The following is a 14,711-nucleotide window of genomic DNA, read 5'->3' on the forward strand; positions in this document are numbered from 1 at the left end:
AGGGCGCGAGGACTGGAATTGAGAACTGCTGACCTAAAGGCAGTGTTCTTAATAGCAATGCTGTTGTGATCATGGAGGTTTATTAAGCAATTATAATTTTGACATATCTTTTCTTTATTTGAAGGCTGAAATCTGAGGTTTACCTTTTTAATAAACTTTTTCAAAGCTTTATTTGAACATTTACATTAGATATCTCAATCCTGAAATCTTGAATGCTATTAAACTGTTGTCAGTCAAGTTGTCATTTAAAATCCGGACATCATTGGTAATGTTATTGTTTTAGTGATTATGCAAACAAAAAGTCATTTTATTTGTTGTTTGTTGATTTTTAAATATAAAACTTACATTATAACATTAAAACAGCACATTTTAAAAATACTGATAATACTGATAACTGTGATCACTTTTGGTCACTATAATCATGATAAGGGATTTTCATACCGTTACATCCCTAATGTAAAGGCAGCGTGATCCTCCCAGTACGGCGGATAAACAAAGCAGTTTCCCAGAACTCAACGCGGCGTGACGTCAGCTTCACATTCTCTAGATATTCCTGTAATAAGGTGTGATATTAAAATACCAAGCATTACGTTATTCTCCTGACGGCTGAACATGAAGGAAAAGGTACAGCTCATTCAGTCAAACTGATAAACAAAGATGATTTATGATGTGAAATGATTGTTTCAGTCTTTTTGAGTGGAAGAGCTTCTCATAATCTAAACACAGTAGACTTGTTGGAAAAAGCTGGATAAAGCCTTACTTTTAAATCGACACCTGCTGTTGTGTTTCTTCTTTCTCATCTCTGATAAATTAATACATTTGATATCATACCCAGTTAAAGAAATCACTGCTTCCCACACAGTTCATTCTGCTGCTGGGAATCTGATTGGCTGAGAGCTCTTTGATATTCACCAGAATCGCCACGGGAACCATTTCACTGTTTGTATCACTGCATTATTCCTCACAGTGAAGCCAGGACAGGTTCACACATACTCTGTTTGCAGTGTGTATGCGGAGCGTATTTATTTCCGTGCCCATGTTAAAGTATTGCGGCCTCGCAGTGACTTCCAGCAGTGCAGCAGTTGTTTCCGCACCGAGTCTATTTTTGCTGTGCTGCACGTGCTGAATTAAACAGTTCATTGTTCACTGTAAAAATGAACATGGATTGACACTAAAATGTAGTAATAAAATGTTTGTGATAGCCTGCTATCTTTAAACATAAGGAACATAGACTATAGGCTGTTATACTTGCTTCAACAACTTAATATTATTATTCAATATTAATATTATTCGTTTACTTATAGATTTATATATGTTTATATTTATTGCGTTTAAACGTGCTATGTCTATGAAAGATTGTATTACTGTACTGTGTAAAAAGAGACTTACAATGCAGAAAAATCATTTTCAGTAACAATGTTTGTAAGCAGCCGTGGATCAGTAGCAGACTGCAAATGTGTCCTGTGTGAAAGCACAACGAATCCTAGCTGCTTTTGCACCACAGACGTTATGCACATGGACTGCATACACACTGCAGACAGATTATGTGTGAAACAGGTGTGATCGTCACAGCAGATGGGCAAAACATACACTATAATTTAATATATATAAACTGTTTTTGTGTCAGAGAATGTAGTTTTTAGGCGAAATTGTAGTTGTTTAAAGACATCGTTTTCATCAGCAGAGACAGATATGCCAAACTGATTTATTTCCATGAATTTATGACTGTACTAGAGAATTAAAGCTCTAACAAATGCAGATAACTGCATATTTATTTGATCTCTCTCTCATACAGGGGTGTAAATGTACTAAAATTTATACTCAAGTGAAAGTACAGATTATACCAGTCGGGAACCCCTCTCTGAGGACCTAACTTATCGTAAAAACATTATTTATTATTAATTGATTTACAATATTTTTAAATAAATGTTTTAAAAATAGTAATTTCTAAGTATTTTAATTAAAAAAAGAAGTGTTATCTGAATTTAAAAACAATTCATAATTTGACAAACATCATCTAAATAAAAAAAAATTTATCTGAGAAAATAAAAAATTTAAAAAACAGCCTCTCCAAATCTGCCTATTCAGTGAATGCGTTAAATGAATTTTCTCCATATTTGAATGTTCCCACCTAGTGTTTGCGGCTCTGTGATTGGTGGTCCAGCTATGAAATTACAGAGGGTCAAGCAATAGTAAATCAATAGGAGAGTAATGTCGAATGACAGAATAATTGACCAATCTTATCTTTTCTCTAAATGGTCCCTGTTATCACTAACTTTATGAAAAGTTCTGCCCGCTGTGGGATCTCTGTCGGAAAAAAAGATATACGCTGATAAACTAACTAGTTGTTATTCACGTCACGATGGAAGCCACCAAAAATTGTAAGTGAGGACATTTACTAGTCCGCTGTGCCAATAATATTTATTATAAACATTGTTTACTTGTCTTGAAGTGTCTGTCTATTAGCTGTTTTATTTTGGTAATATCAGTCACTCTGGCTGTACTGTTTTCTTGTGGTCACACAATGGACGAGAAGCGCAGTGCCCCGATACAACACAGACGCCAGTCCAGAACATTTCATCTAATCCCCAAACAGTTAAAACTTAACTTTGAGAATGAGCCAGTGGTGTCAATGAGTTTAAAGTTCGGGGATCGTAAAAACAGCAAATGGGATGAAAAATTGCAATCTATAGCTCACTAATGAATAACGAAATTTATTAGAGCCACAGAAAGACAAACATTTTGCTGAAAAAATGCACAATGCACAATATTATAGCCTAGGATAAAGTCATTATATACATTAACAATAATCTGAAACAAATATAATGTATTTTAATGGAAAATGATGTGAGTGGCGCTGAGGCGCTCTGTGGTGTGGCATGATTATGAACAGCACCCAAAGTCTATTTGGGATCCGCGGACAGTCGCCGGTGTGCATGCACTCATAGAAAACAATGTGTGTTAAAATTAAACGTGATTAAACGTGTGGCATGATGCAGCACTGCACTTGTCCTCTGGTGTGCAACTGCCTTAAAGCTGGAAAAGCTTCTTGTTTCAGAGGTGGAATTATCAAAGATGACTTTTAGAAGAGGACACTGTAAGCTAGGCTGGTAATTTATTCTTTCCCCCACGAGGGTATGGAAACAGGGCCTAGGTTTAAAAAAGTCACGGTTTCGTACTGGATTTTACCTCAACTTAAAAGTAGAAGTATCTAACACAAAGGCATACTTGACTAACAGTAATAAAGCACAACTTTAAAATTGTACTATGAGGTATTAAAAACAAAGAAAACAAAGGAATATTTTCGTTCTATCATACTGAATCATTTCACATTGCAAAGTGAACACAATGAGCCACTGATCACAAAAATATTATGTACGGGCCATAACAATAATTAAAAGTGCTGCACAGTGAAATAGAAATTATAATGCAAGTGTATGGGGACGTGTCAAAAGAGTAACGCTTCAAAAATACACAAAAGTGAAGGGCCCCAGGCTGAGGGAATCAGATGTCTTCTGAAGTGACATGATAGGCGTTTGTGAGAAAAATACTAATGTTTTAACTCTACAACATCATGTTCACTTTGTGTGTTTTTTTGAGAATCTCGTACACACTTGCATTATATGGACAAAAAACTTCCTGTGTTCATCTGAAGAAAAGAAAGACAGTCATTACATCTGAGACAGCAGAAGGTGAGGAAATGATGAGAGAATTTTTTAATTTTTGGCACCAGAGTTATACTGTTAAAGAGCAGTGTAGAGAGGGCCTACCTTGAAGACCCAGTAATGGCGAGGTTCAGATGGAGAAAACAGCGAACCAGGTGTGATGGTTAGAACATGACAGAGAGGGTAGTAATTAACTTTTACAGCAAGCAAGTGAATATAAGCATCAGATGGGAGAGTCAACCATTATAAAGGGCCCAATCCAACATCCTTAACTCCAATGCCCAGTAATTTTCAAGCACAGTGAAAGAGGCTTATGGACTGTAATGGACCTTCAGGTTGCATTATGAGCAATAGGTAATCAGTTGGGCTTCCTGAGGCAGAATCAAGATGGCATGATGGGTTCTGTGAGAGCAGTTGTGGCTCTGATCCCTTAAGACGGCTGTGATCGAGCAAGAAATAACCGATGGAGGCACTGGAGCTTGTTGAGCACAGGTGCTTTTATGATATGAGCCAGTGTTCTTGCTCGAATGAGTTCATTGCTGAGTCTTGGTCAGATGAGGGGTAACATAAGGAATCATTGTGCAGCTATAGTTGTGTGGTTTTCCTCTAGCAAAGTGCTCTAACAACAGCAATCACTATTACACATCACTACATTAGCACTCACTCACATAATATCACAGCATTAAAGTCCATGTAAAGGCAATTCAGAGAATTGTTTCTAAATACATTATACATGTCAGAAATGTATTGCCGAAAACATGTTGCAAAAACTGTGAACTATCTATTACTGATTTGTAGAGTAAGAATTTTGTTCAATAAGTGTTAGAAATTTTTTAAGGATTTTTGGTCAGGGATGATATGTTGTATTGATTTGTGGATTTAGTGTGTTTTTAGGATTTTTTTGTAGGGCTTTTTTGTTTTTTTGGTTTTTTGGTGGGGGCTGTGATCATGTGTTGACTACTGTCATTATCCTTAGTTACTACAGCCCACAGTTCACGAGCTAGCTAGGCCCTTCATCATGTAAATACATATTACCTGGTTGCAATAATTTACAAAACAGCGTGGTCTCCTTAATTGCCTCTTCTACAATTACCCCATCAACTTCAGTCGGAAATCTTGGTGTAATCTTTGATGAACAGCTGACCTTCAAAGACCACATTGCAAAGACTGCTTGATCTTGCAGGTTTGCATCGCAAACATCAGAAAGATCCGGCCCTTTCTAAAGGAGCATGCTGCACAACTTCTTGTCTAGGCCCTTGTCATTTCTAGGCTGGACTACTACTGCAATGCACTTCTGGCTGGACTATCCATGAAGCACAATCAAACCTCTACAAATTATTTAAATGCAGCAGCAACGACTGGTCTTCAACAAGCAAAAAGCCAGCCCATAGCTACACCTCTCTTTATCTTCTTGCACTGGCTACTTCGCGCAGCTACCTACAATGTTCCAGACATTGATGAGATCCAGGAGAATATTGCCTTTTTTTTATTTTACTTAATTTTTTATCATATAAATCTGGCTGGGTGGTTAATAATTTTTTTCTGTGGTGTGACAAATTCAGAACACATTTTTAGGCTCTTCCCTCACACATGAACATGATCATATATGAACACAATAACATTCACATTTACCAGCATTAAGTAGCTCACATGACTCACATGAATATTATAAATCGACTAATACATTTGTAAAGCTAGCACGGATGAATTAGCATAGACACATAATTTTACGTAACACAGAGAACAACGAACATCAGAACTCAGTAAACATAATTAGATTAACTTACTCTTATAAGATGCACGGGAGCACAATTTACACCCAATCTGAGGCTGGTAACAGCAATGCTACTCATCTCCAGAACCCGTGCATATTACAAACTGTATTAGTATGTGACCATATGTGCAAAATTACAAATGTCGTTGGCCCGGGAGTACACATGATTCTTATCATATTGTTATCAGCAGCAGGTGATGCAACATGCTGTTCTCTCCATTCTGAACTTTAGTATGTGATTCGTTTTTCTGTTTTTTTTGTTTGTCAGAAACACGATTCAGTTTTCACCAGGCGGAATGAACTGGTGAACATTCAGCAGAACACACCACAAAATCTTTTAACCGGATTCCAATTATAGGACGTTTTACTGAACGTTTGTTGCCGTTGGAGCAGCGGCGCTGATCAACGGCGCTTCACAGAAAGCGACAAACGGGGAAAGCGATCTGGTGGCGCTCTCTTAGACTCAGGAAGCGCGGATTTCGAACGCCGTTGCCTAGCATCCATCTGGCAAATCTCTGCTCTCTACCCAACAAAATGGACGAAATCCTTCTGCTGTCCCAGACAAATAAGGATTTATCACACTCTGCTGCTCTGTGTTTCACGGAAACCTGGCTCAATGACGCCATAAATGGACACCGAAAGCGCGGGCTCCATCTGCCGGACTTTCAGGTGTTATGTTTAGAGCAAGATCGTGACGCAGAAGAATCAAACGGGAAATTGCGACAGCGGCGGGACCTGCTTTTTATCAATGAACGGTGGTGCACAGATGTAACGGTTAAAAGAAGATGTGCTGTTCAGATCTAGAAGTGCTTTTTGTCAACTGCAAGCCATTTCTATTCGCCGCGGGAGTTTCACTCGTTCATTTCTGGTGAAGGTGTTTACATCCCTCCGCAAGCGCACGTAAGCCTGGCTTTACAGAAATCGCTGACCAGCTCACAGAGACAGAACAACAACACCCGGACTCCGTTTTCAATCATTCTTGGGGACTTTAATAAAGCCCAATTTCTCCCCGTGAACTGCCAAAATACCAGACAGCATGTTACATGTTCCCACCCGAGACAGTAATATAATTGGATCACTGTTACCCACAATAAAGGATGCATATCACTCTGTTGTCCACGAGCAGCTTTGGACTGTCCTGATCACTGTCTGATTCATCTATACCAACCTACAAGCAGAAACTTAAATCTGCTAAACCTGTGGTAAAGACTGTGAAGAAGATGGACCGAACGAAACAGACAGGATTTACCAAGCTTGTTTTTGACCTCACTGATTGGAGTGTTTTTTGAAGCTGCTACCACAAATCTGGACGAACTCACAGAGACTGAACATCCTATATCAGTTTTTTTGCTGAGGATATATTTATTCCTACCAGGACGTATTTAACATTCAACAACGATTAAGCTCATGGTTTACTAGATTCAAAAACTCAGAACATCTTCGTTAGGGCCGAAAGAGGATTGCCTACAGTAATAGGGACAGAGTTCTTGTTATAATCAGTGCCAGAAACACACTGAACAAAGAGATTAGAGCGGCTAAAAGGACCTACTTTAAAAAGGTGGAAGACCAGTTGTTACTTCTTACTTCCAATGACTCATTTCTTCAGTGTGGAGAGGAGACCTGTCGAGCCATTACCAACTACAAGGACACCATCACCCTGCACTGAGGTTAAGCAACTGACTTGCTAATGACCTGAATGAGTTTTATTTGATCCTTCTGTTAGATTTTTGAAGCCCCCGCACACCCATTCTGATCATCGTCCCTCTCTACTCCAACCGTTAACACCTCCCGGCAATCGCCCCCTCTCATCCCCCTCCTGCACTATCAAATTAGTGAAAACGATGTGCGCCAGGTCTTCAGGAACGAACAAAAGAAGAAAAGCACCTGGCCCAGATGGGTTACAACCGGATGGCCTGTCTGAGAACCTGTGCTGACCATTTGGGTGGCCCCCATCGGGTTCTTTTCACAGATCTTCAACAGATCTCTGGAGTTGTGTGAAGTGCCTTCCTGCTTCGAAAAACGCTCCACCATCATCCCCCCGTTCCAAAGAAACCCAAGATAACAGGACTTAATGACTACAGACCTGTGGCTCTAACGTTTGTCGTCATGAAGTCATTTGAAAAACTGCTTTCTGGCTTACTGAAGGACATCACTGTACCTTTACTGGATGGACCCCTGCAGTTTGCTTACCGAGCAAACAGGTCCCGTGGATGAATGCAGTTAAACCATTGGACTTGCATTATGTCTGCAACCACCTAGACAGACCGGGGACTTATGTGAGGATCCTGTTTGTGGACTTCAGCTTGGCCTTTAACACGATCATCCCAAACCTCCTCCTGCCCAAACTAACTCAGCTCTCTGTGCCCTCCTCCATCTGTCAGTGGATCAACACACAGCTTCCTGACAGACAGGCAGCAAGCCAGTGAGGCTGGGAAAAAACATCCAGCACCCGTACAATCAGCACCGGAGCTCCCCAGGGCTGCGTTCACTCCCCACTGCTCTTCTCCCTGTACACTAATGACTGCACGTCTAAGGACCCCTATGTCAAGCTCCTGAAGTTTGCAGACGACACCACACTCATCGGCCTCATTCAGGACAAGAGCTGGCTGTATGGTGCACTCTCAACAACCTGGAGCTTAACACACTCAAAACAGTGGAGATGATCGTGGATTTCAGGAGAAAACCCCCCCTGCTCTCCCCCCCACTCACCATCATGAACAAGCACTGTGACTGCAGTGGAGTCATTCAGGTTCCTTGTAACCACCATCTCGAGGTCAGGGACCTGAAGTGGGACATCACATTGACTTCCATTGTTAAAAAGGCCCAGCAGAGGTTGTACTTCCTTCGCCAGCTGAGGAATTCAACCTACACAAGAACTGCTGAACAGTTTTTTACTCCACACATCACTGAATCCATCTCTCTGCACTTCCGAGTAACTGTCTGGTTCAGCTCAGCTTCTAAATCTGACCTCAGAAGACTACAGAGGGTATCCGTACGGGCTTGGAGAAATCATTCGTACAACCCTCCCTTCCTATTCAAGAACTGTACTTATCCAGAGTGAGCAAAAGGGCTGGCAAAATGCACTCTGGACCCCCTCACATCCAGCACACTTCCTCTTTGAACTGTTGCCATCTGGTCGACGCTACAGAGCTCTGAGCACCAGAAACGACCAGACACAGGAACAGTTTCTTCCCTCAGGCAATCCATCAAATGAACACTTGATAATAACTGTGGAACACACTACACTATTTATATTTACATACACATACACTTATTTATCTAACACACATACATAGTGTATCTTAAATTTTTTGCACATAATATATCTGTATATACACAACTGCTCATTGTAATATACCTGCCATACAATTGTCAATTTGTATATTGTCATTTCTTACTTACTTATTTTTTTGTATTTTTTGTATTTTTTTATTCTTTATTATGTGTTTTTTTGTTCTGTCGCTGTCATTCTGTTGCACTGTGGAGCTTCTGTCACGAAAACAAATTCCTTGTATTTGTGAACATACCTGGCAATAAAGCTCATTCTGATTCTGATATACCAGAGACAGTTTCTTATTTTTTGCATGAGAATTTGTATTTATGATATAGGTTAGTTGTTTTGGTGTTAATTAGCAGCGAAGATTTTCAAAGATATCACCAATTGATAAAGTTATCACTTCACTGCAGCTGCCATTAGAAGCCTGGTTGCTATAGAAACAGTCAGCATTCTAAGCCGCGCATTGGCTGGTCTAGTCTGAAAAATAAGCTTTTGTAATGCAATTGAAGCATAAAAAACAACATTTATATTGTTGTCAGATTTTATTAGTGATTTCAAATATGAAATTTAATCAAGGTTGGTAAAAAAAAGATAGGAGCAGCACTTGCATGCCAGAGCGTTTCAAAGATGGCTGCCAAGTAACAATGACTTTTCTTAAAGGGACTTTGGCTAATTCTTAATTCCAAGAACATAAAAAACTGACTTTTGTTCTTGTGGAGACCAGTCTTGCCAGGCTACCTTGAAAGAATGAATTCGGGATGATGTAAATACACAGAACACATCTTTGTGAAAATTTTGCAGATTAATTGATGGTAATATTAATTCTGCTACAGTTACCACTGGCAGCTGATATAAACAGTTATAATTGGTATTGTTAGTATTGATTAACAAAATTAACATTAACAGTATATGATATGATTAACAGTATATACAGGTCCTTCTCAAAAAATTAGCATATTGTGATAAAAATTCATTATTTTCCATAATGTAATGATAAAATTAAACTTTCATATATTTTAGATTCATTGCACACCAACTGAAAAATTTCAGGTCTTTTATTGTTTTAATGCTGATGATTTTGGCATACAGCTCATGAAAACCCAAAATTCCTATCTCAAAAAATTAGCTTATCATGAAAGGTTCTCTAAAACGAGCTATTAACTTAATCATCTGAATCATACTAATTAACTCTAAACACCTGCAAAAGATTCCCGAGGCTTTAAAAACTCCCCAGCCTGGTTCATTACTCAAACCGCAATCATGGGTAAGACTGCCGACCTGACTGCTGTCCAGAAGGCCATCATTGACACCCTCAAGCGAGAGGGGTAAGACATAGAAAGAAATTTCTGAACGAAATAGGCTGTTCCCAGAGTGCTGTATCAAGGCACAACAGTGGGAAGTCTGTGGGAAGGAAAAAGTGTGGCAAAAAACGCTGCACAACGAGAAGAGGTCACCGGACCCTGAGGGAGATTGTGGAGAAGGACCGATTCCAGACCTTGGGGGACCTGCGGAAACAGTGGACTGAGTCTGGAGTAGAACACATCCCAGAGCCACCGTGCACAGGCGTGTTGCTTTTGGAACCAGAAACAGCGCAGAAGCGCCTGACCTGGGCTACAGAGAAGCAGCACTGGACTGTTGCTCAGTGGTCCAAAGTACTTTTTTCGGGATGAAAGCAAATTTGCATGTCATTGGGAAATCAAGGTTGCCAGAGTCTGGAGGAAGACTGGGGAGAAGGGAAATGCCAAAAATGCCTGAAGTCCAGTGTCAAGTACCCTCAGTCAGTGATGGTCTGGGGTGCCAGTGAGCTGCTGGTGTTGGTCCACTGTGTTTTACAAGGGCAGGGTCAATGCAGCTAGCTATCAGGAGATTTTTGGAGCACTTCATGCTTCCATCTGCTGAAAAGCTTTATGGAGATGAAGATTTCGTTTTTTTTTTTCAGCACGACCTGGCACCTGCTCACAGTGCCAAAACCACTGGTAAAAAGGTTTACTGACCATGGTATTACTGTGCTCAATTGGCCTGCCAACTCTCCTGATCTGAACCCCATAGAGAATCTGTGGGATATTGTGAAGAGAGAAAGTTGAGAGACGCAAGACCCAACACTCTGGATGAGTTTAAGGCCGCTATCGAAGCATCCTGGGCCTCCATAACACCTCAGCATGGTGCCACAGGGCTGATTGCCTCCATGCCACGCCGCATTGAAAGCAGTCATTTCTGCAAAAGGATTCCCGACAAGTATTGAGTGCATAACTGAACATAATATATTTGAAGGTTGACTTTTTTTGTATTAAAAAACACTTTTCTTTTATTGGTCAGATGAAATATGCAAAATTTTTGAGATAGGAATTTTGGGTTTTCATGAGCTGTATGCCAAAAATCATCAGTATTAAAAACAATAAAAGACCTGAAATATTTCAGTTGGTGTGCAATGAATCTAAAATATATGAAAGTTAAATTTTTATCATTACATTATGGAAAATAATGAACTTTTATCACAATATGCTAATTTTTTGAGAAGGACCTAATTAACAGTATTGATTGTCAAGTATTGATAAAATATTCAAAATTAAAGCAAGTCATTACTTGTAAAACTAAGTTTATATATATATATATATATATATATATATATATCTATATATATATATAATATAATTGAAGCAAATGAAAGTGCTACATAATTTACGTCACACAGGCAGTTAGCTGCTGTTTCCATGGGCCAATACATGTAAGCCAGCCTCCATGTTGGAACGTCAAAGCCAGTATGTGAACACTCAACTGTGACTGTTGACCTTGTGTCTGCAAACACATATATGAATATCTATATCTAATAAACTTACACAGATAATTTGGTTAAACTACAGTGTTTAGCTGTAAAAGTCCAAAACAGCGCTAATGTGAAGAGAACCAGGCTGAAGCGCGTTATTTATTCAGTACCGCGCCGCAGTGTGTGTTTTGCCTTTAAAAACAATCTGCAGATCAAATCCAGGCACATACAGGAGTACATGTAAGCAGCGTTTAAAACCTGTTATAATGATGCACAAACAAACCATTTATGTGTGTTTCTCAACACACCTGACTTTCTTGGCAGCAAGTGTATTTATGGCAAGCACAGACACATTTCAGTACATTTGTGTTGTTTCCACACACCTTCAGGAAAATGGTTTAATTTGTCATGTGATGTGTTTAGTTATTCTGAATAGATCTGTGTGCTGTAGTAGATATATACAGTCAACTGAAGGTGATTGATTTAAGTGGGGGTTTGGCATCTCCATGTGATCCTGATTGGTATCACAACTTGCCTAAATGTAAACAAGATCTTTGTTGTTGCACTCTACACATACTATACACCGTGAATTTGATTTTTTTTTTTTTTTTTTTTTTTACATTTGGTTATTTGGTGTCCTTTTGAAATCACCAAAAAGAGTGTGATTATTTGTGATGATAAAAAATTTTGATTTATTGACAGTCCTTTTATCAGGGGTGTCCAATGTCCGGTCTGCAGGCCAATCATAGTCCAGCTATGAATTTCAAACAGGCTGGAGCTTGACCATTCAAATATTTTATATGTGACCTGTCATGCATCATTTACAAATCTTGCAATAATACTAGATTTTACAACAAGTTATTATACTGTGAAACTATTAATTAACATTACTATTAACAGTTGTTAAAGATCACCATGGCCACATAAAAAATAACTTAATGGAGCGAGGGCTGTTATTTTGGTACTGGTAAATCTAACGGAGGCCCGGCAAGTCACCTGTGGAAAAAAAAAATCAATCCATGGCGATGGTTTGGCAATCCGTCCCCTCAGTTTATAAACAGAAGCGTTACTCACGAATTCTTAAACTGTTCCCTCGGTTTGTTTACAAATCGTGCCGTGGGTGGGCCCAAGGATTAATAACCATACCACGAAATTTCCAACTGTTGCGCTCAGATTTTGTTAAACTAAATTCAGGTTTTTGAATCCATACCCACAAATTATAATCCATGTGCATGCTTTCCCAATCCGTTCGCCTTGGACTTTGTAAACTGTGAGCACACAGATGGCCACACCAGCCCAGAAAACCCACTTCTTCCGCATGGCGCACTCTCCTAAGGAGGTCGGGGGTCGTGGCACTTCCTCCCAAAAATGGCAGCCACAGCTGACCTTCCAGAGTCATGTCAAGTCACCGTTGCTCTTTTCAATGAGTCACGTCAAGTCACAGTTGATCATGCATCAAGTCATTTCACAGCTGTTCATCCAGAGTCTCATCCCTTCTCAGCTGATCTTCCAGAGTCCCGTCACATCTCAGCTGATCGTCCCAGTTGCCTCGTTCACGCCTCAGCTGTTCGTTTTCCAGAGTCAGGTCACTTCCACTGTCAGCTGCACCTATATCATCGTGGTCAGTTCTTCGGTCTCCCCAAACTGGCATCCAGTATGAATGATCCACCACTGGTGGTGGCACGTGGGGGTGCAGCTGGTATCCTACCCAAAACCCTTCATTCACTCTAGCCCTCCTGTTCCTGAACTTTTTCCCCTGTCTGTAGTGCTTCCCCCACAATGGGGATATGCTTTATGGAGTGTTTGGGCTGCAACACCACCACTGAGACATCGTGAGCAGAGAGGTGAAAGTAACGAATTACATTTACTCTCGCGTTTAATTGTAATTGAGTAGGTTTTTTTTGTGAATACTTCTAGCCTTTTTACAGTAATTTTTAAACATCTGTAATTTTATGCTTTTAGCTTGTGGAATATGATTTTGGTTGGAAGTATTGTACTTGCTTACATTTTAAAGCAGCATTATTACTAGAGTAAAAATATAAATTTCCGGTCAGACTGCAATCCCCTGGAAACTACGGCAGTTATTATCTCCGGGCAGTGAAGGGGCAAACTGCGGGCTAATTCAGCAAGAAGTATGGGTCAGATCTGAGAAAACAGGCTTTAGTTGGTGCTAGTAGATACCGAGCTGAAAGGCGATAACGGGCGGGTCATATTCTGAAGTTAACCGCAAAGGAAATGAGTGAGGGGTCCTCCTTGGCCATTATTATATAATATTGGCTTTAATCGTAATAGCCGTTGTTTAAACTGTAGCATTACCATCATGGAGACCAAACTAGGAGGCAGCTTATAAGTAATCCTTCGACAAGGACAGCAAGCCCTTCGTTATTGCGGCAAGGGCATGTAGAGTTGAAGGCTAATATTTCCAGTCGCGTTGAATGGTGGTTAAAATTAGGCATTTTGTACATTTAATGCAGAGATGTTTTGTGCAGCAAACAAAATTAGCCCATATAAGCTCAGTGTGGCGGAGTGTGGGGACTATACAAGGATGCTGCATACATATACATAATTGTTTGTTTTCAAATGATGTGGCGGAGCGGAACATGTGCTACTTTATAGTGCGGCGTGGTCCTATTGGCACTTGTTGATTCAGTATTGTAAATATGCCATGTAGGAATGATCACGACAAATTGAAGTGATAGTTAGGAGCTAGAAATGTATCATTAGGCACATTATTTAATTTCTAATTATAGTAAATCAAAATCACACAAAGAATGCGTCTTTTCCTCTGAACTTGAAAATTAGCTGTGGCCTAATGGTTAGAGAGTCAGACTTGTAACCCGAAGGTCACAAGTTTGAGGTTTCCCGTGACCGGAGGGATGTAGGGGGGAGTGAATGAACAGCGCTCTCTTCCACCCTTAATACCCATGGCTGAAGTACCCCTAAGCAAGGCACTGAACCTCCAAATCCCCAAATCAAATTTCACTTTCAAAGTAAGTTGATCCACATATGGCAGCCTCTGAACTTGGTCAGTTTCTAACTTATAATAGCTAAAATTTCTTCCCCACTGCAGAAACCACCACAGGTTCATCAATGCCATCAAAATTATTCTTTTTTTTTTTTGGACTGCATGATAAATCACATGCGTTTATCATGGGGCCTCGTCAGTGTAAAGCCGGTTCTGGGGTTAGTAGTAAATCTTCACACTGGCTTTCAGTGAGCGGAATATCACAA

The sequence above is a fragment of the Cyprinus carpio genome, chromosome A4 (assembly GCF_018340385.1).
Source record: "Cyprinus carpio isolate SPL01 chromosome A4, ASM1834038v1, whole genome shotgun sequence".
In the NCBI taxonomy this organism is placed as follows: Eukaryota; Metazoa; Chordata; class Actinopteri; order Cypriniformes; family Cyprinidae; genus Cyprinus; species Cyprinus carpio.